Source organism: Gavialis gangeticus, unplaced genomic scaffold (assembly GCF_001723915.1).
Source record: "Gavialis gangeticus isolate Ggan-Ray unplaced genomic scaffold, GavGan_comp1, whole genome shotgun sequence".
NCBI classification, from domain to species: domain Eukaryota; kingdom Metazoa; phylum Chordata; order Crocodylia; family Gavialidae; genus Gavialis; species Gavialis gangeticus.
In genome coordinates, this window is record NW_017728992.1 from 31,558,886 (window position 1) to 31,564,647 (window position 5,762).

The following is a 5,762-nucleotide window of genomic DNA, read 5'->3' on the forward strand; positions in this document are numbered from 1 at the left end:
GCCACCCTTCGATATTGGAACATTTGGACTTGTTTATATTTTGCTGTTTTTGTGTAAATAAGGTTACCCCCTCACCCTGGTGTAAAGTCTGAGGGCGGGGGCAAAGTTGAAGCCAAGATGTTATGTTTCAACTCCTGTATTGACAGCAAGGGGGCATGTCAAAGAAAAATCTTAAGTTTGGTGCTACCATTACAGGAAGTTGAAACTACAAACAGGCCCCTAGTATGTGCCCTCTGGGTAACCTGAAGGCTTGTCAATCACAGAGCATAAGGTAAACGCATGCTCAGTTACTTTACAGAGCATGAGGTACTAAAAACTTCTCTGTGAAGAGTGTTCTGATTGGCCACTAAATTCTTATAAAAGGTTTGTGAGCCGCCACCTGGGGGTGGTGAGGTGGTGTGTGTGTGTTTTGGAGGAGAGACTGTGCTTAATCCTGTGAGCAGAGGCTGCCTTTGCAGGGACTCTCACAGGGAGAAAATGATCCTGTGAGCAGAGGCTGCAGACATCAGGGACTGTGAGGCGCAAGCAGAGGCTGTGGATGGTGGGTGGAGCGACTCGTCTTTTCGATCTCGGTTACGGGACTGTTTGGCTTCGATTTTGACTTCGGCTTACTTTGTTCTGGCTTCTCATCTCTGACCTCGGCTTATGGACTGTCTTTTGGACTGGCGTCACGACCCCATTCCTCGGCTCACTACGTTACAGTTTTTGTTGTTTGTTATCCCGTTCATGAGCTGTTGACCAGCCCTGGGACTAGCTAGTAGGCAGCCGCACCTATCCCTCAGGGGGTAGAAAGCAAGGGCTCGCTAGTGAACCCCGTGAGCCAACAGACCCCTTTGTTGTTCGTTATACTGTAACTGAAGAAATATCTGAGCCTCCACTTCCCAGCGTGAGTAAATAAATCATCTTTGTTTAAACTTCCCATACAGCTCACACTCCACCACTGCTAATCCCACCTGTTCGTATTCCAATTGCCACCCCGGCCCACTGTGAACTTGGGGCCCAATTCACTCTGTATTCGGTTACCCCGACATGGTGTCACGAACAGGAACAAAGGGAGGCGTGTGTGAGGCAAGACTGCTTGAGAGCTGCCCATGGCGCAGTGGAGTTTGTCCAGCTGACGACTCGGATGACTTGTGGGCCCATATCATGTATCATCAGACCGCGGATCCTGCTGTGAAGATGATTAATGGGTACCTGTCCCTCTGTGGGACAAGCGGAAAGGAATGGGCCATACAGCTTAGCCCCAGAGCCCTGGGCTGCATCATATGGGACTCCCAGGTGCTTTATCGCCCAAGGGAAGAGACAGGGCCCGCTTCCCCAGTCTGTGTGAAACTTTTGGCCGTGGCAAGCTCCAGCCCGATGCAGGAGTTTGCCCAGTGCATGAGGTATATGAAGGAGGGAGGAGGGGACACCTCTCCCGACGGGTTTAGCTGTCCGAGTCTCACAGCCGGATCAAGGGGGCACGAGCTGCTAACCCAGCTCCATGAAAGTCTTAAACAGGACGGAAGAAAAGAAAAGTGGATGGGGCTTAAATGGGAAAAGGGTCAGATGATTAACGTCCTTTTCCGAGAGTACTTGGTGGTACTGAAAGAACTCTCCAAAAATTTGGCTGAGCTGCCGTTACAAGATGGCGCCAGCTGCTCTGAAAGCACGCCAACCCCCACGCTGACGTCACTGCCCGCCAAGATTCCTCCTCCCGCCTTCACGTCACCCGCTGTCCCGCCCACCTGGGACCTGCCTCCTCCATCGTTTGTTACCGCCCCTAAATTGCCTCCACAACATCATCAGCCTCTCCCAACAGCGCCACCTCCCGAGCCAGCATCACCACCCCCGTACGTGGATCAGCGCCAATTAGAGGATGTACGCAAGTATTGCAACCACACAAGCTGTCAATGTGCAAATAATAAAGTAACCAAGAGCGTGGGAATGGAAACAATGAAGGAAACAAACAACTGCCAGAGCACGAACACTATTGAAACCAATAGAGCAATGAATTGGAGTGTGTAACTGCATACCCAATTGCGGTACAAAAATTTGTAACCAGGCCACAAGAACAAATGCAAACGACAATAAACACAAGATCTAGAAACCGATTGGAAATGAGTGAGCTCAGAAAAGATACTCAGATCTGCGACCATGAGACACCTATCACATGGTTAGGGCGTCTAGTAGCAGAAGCTGGTAGCGAAACTGTTAATCAAGAAGAGGCACTACAGCTACTAAGAAATTCTGGATGGAGTAGAGCGAAGGTGGTTGATCCCGTTCCGGTCCTGGCAAACCAATACTGGCCAATACCAATACCTGCCTTGGCAGTAGAAGCCTTACAGTGAAAAGTTCACACCTGGCATGAGGGTTCAGCTGACCGTGCCAGTGCTGCCTCACTGGTATACGCTGTGATTGGGGCATCTTATGCTCATTGAAATCCTATGTATCAACTGTTAAACCTGACACCAGCCCAGGTACAAAAAGCATGGCCGCACCAGTATGCTACCACCCCTGGGGAAGTACCATGTCTGGCTGAAGCCATTGATGCCGCCACTGAAATTTATGGTGGGGACCAAGGAATCACTGCTAAGCTGCTGTTAAACACCTCCATCAATGGTCCTGTCATCCACACTCTGGGCCGGTTGAACCAACTCCAAGGGGCGACGAAAAAAGCAAAAGTGAACCTCACTTCTATCGAAAAGTATAAGTCTGTCAAAGCATACCCAGTGGAGACAAAACCATTATTCATACGTAATTCACCCAATCGAGCATCTGCATTGAAATATTCACCGCCTCAAAGAACACCGACAGAGAGGGCTATATTTGGCTTTCTAGTTAATAAATCGGGACTGACCAAGAAGCTGAGACGATTAGGGGATAATGGTCAATGAGCCTTAGTGGAGACCCTAGGCTTCCAGGAATATAGTCCCAAGCAAAAAAACGAGTAACTGCCGTCGGCGCGAATCTGGCGACCGGCGGCTGTGCAGAGTCTGAAATATGGAACAATAAACAAACGACGGACTGTGAATTGGAGCAGAAAATGGTAACTTCTATGGTTGAAGGAAAAAATTCACATAATTCTAGGATTAATATGAAAAAAGAACAGGAGATGGTGCCAGAGGAAGATACGGTCAGTGAAGTGGTACGGGAGAAGGATGCAGTCAATGAAACGATTCACAGGGAAGACAAAGAGGTAATGACAATGAGCCTCATGAAACTACTAGACGACGATCAACGACCTTACGCCATTACGCCAGTACATGCTAGCACTCGACTATCGCCTGGATGGGGGATACCCAAGCCGGGGAAGCTGAATGAGGTCCGCCTTGTCGTGAACTATCGTAAGGTCAACAAGCGATGTACCATTCTGACTCAACCGGCACCTTACACCTTAATTCAGAGTCTCAATGAGATGGCAATATACCAGTCAGAGGATTGGGTTGGAATGACCTTAGATCTAAAAAATATGTTCTTTTCTATTCCAATTAATAACAGAGTAGGTGTCCTAAATATGTGTGTAAGGGGGAGAATGTACTGGTGGAATGTCTGCCCACAAGGGTATTGTAACGCCCCTGCGCTGGCAACCGGTGCAATGAACGAGAGCCTTGACCGTTTCTACCAGAAATGCCCTGAAGCCCGTCAAGTCAAGCTCTGGAGTTATATAGACGACCTGGCAATCATGGGATGGACAAAACAATTAGTCCGAAGCACCACGACAGCACTGATACACCACCTGAAGGACGATGAGTGGACGGTCAATGAGGGCAAGTCCCAATTAACCCCAACCAACCAAATCAGTTTTCTGGTAACAACTTTCACCGGACCCAGACGGTACGGAGTAAGTCATGAGAATATCAACATCAATTTGCCGAAGAAATACCCAATGAAAAAGGCTGAATTCCAATTAATACTGAAAAAGCTAAATTGGTACTGGCATTACATCACTCCACAACACCTACCGGTACTGGCCCGCATCCAGAGGCAGATTCAAAAGAGAACCAAACTGAAAACACCGTGGTCCCCTAAGGACGCCAGAGCTCTAAATAAATTAACAACATCGGTTCGGAACACCACACTGCACACCATCGACTTCAAGACACCTCTGACAGTTACCATCGGGTTCACCACGGAACACCTTTTCATAACAGTGACCAACCCTGAAGGGAATCTTTTTTTTGTTGCCCACCGAACCCTCCAGACAGCACAACACAGGTACGGAGTAGTTGGGAAAACTCTCCTTGCTGCCCAGTTGGCGGAACCACTAGCCATTGGGAGAGGCAAGTTGAGGGCTACCGGAGTGACCTTGTTACCCCGACTTATCCATGACCGACCAGACCCTTGTTTCCAAGGCGAGTTGTCAACATGGAGCACCTTAGTACTTAACCACCTATACCAATGGCACGCTTAAAAACACGAGGACATATCACCTCCAGCTAACCTCACTGAGACGTCCAGGATAACTCTACGGAAAGACCCAGCGAGCGTGGATGGCCTTGGACGGCACCATGCGAGATGGAGGGAAGTATGGATTTTATTGCCATCCATGCCATGTACATCAAATCCACCCTGGCTGTGAATCGGCGCAAAAGAATTGTTGGGGTTCCGGGAAGTAATACAACACTGTCTACAACATCATGACGGAACACTTCCCATACCAGTTATTGCCATTGATTCGCAGTACATTTATTGAATAGTGACCGGCACAGCTTCGCCGTCTGAAAACGCTGACCTCTGGCAAGAAATATACGATCTACTGTCCAAATTTACAATGCTACCATTAATAAGGCACACAAAGACACACCAAACGAATACAGACCCAATCCACGAGACGATCGACAAGTTACTGGAAAATCCTAATTACGTATTAGCCGTAAAGAACGTCAAAAACGAAGTATGCGTGGACCCATACCTGGGGTGGCTCCACGAGCACTGGGGTCATCCAGGTCCTCGAGCATGCCAGCAAAGATGGTGCAAGAAATCAAAAAAACACTCAAAACATGGGACCCACATAGACTGGAAAAGGGTCACCCAAGCCTGTGAGACCTGCGCCACAGAGAAAGCTCACCCGACGAGCAATCTCAAAGGAACCTTAAACCCGAAAACATTTGCACCTGGGATTTCATGGCAGGTGGACCTGTTAAGCCCTCTACCCGGGGCAGCGGCCCCTAACAAGGGACTAATAGCGATAGATTTAGGAACACGACAGGTCACCGTCGTGCCACTTTGGAAGACCCATGCAGTGGCCGTAATTTCGGCCCTAATCAGTATCTTTGCAGTCTAGCAAGTACCTAACATAATTCAGTCGGACGGGGGACCACCCTTCACATTGATTGCCATCGAAAAATTAGCACGCCTCCATAACATAAGCTGGCACCACCATATGCCGTACCACCCCCAGTCCAATGGGGTGGTGGAGCGAGCTGTAGGGCTGTACAAGAAAGCTCTGCACCTGAAGGGACAAGGGTCATACAAAAATTGGACTCAATTTAATCATGAGGTCCTCACAAATTTAAATACCGGGAAAGAGATGTGGAATCAACAAGACATTAAGCCAATGAAACCATGGCAGCAAAAATTCAAAACGTCTGAGCTAGTGTGGGTCACACTCGCAAACCCGAAAACCCACCAACCAAAGGCCCTAAAGGGTGTAATAAAAAAAGCAGAATATTATCCTAACACTCACATGGCGGAGCTCAAAGAAAGTGGGCAGAAACTATTAGCTCACCATAACTGGCTATCTAAGCAGTCCAGCACTAACACCGTTACTTAGGCTCGTA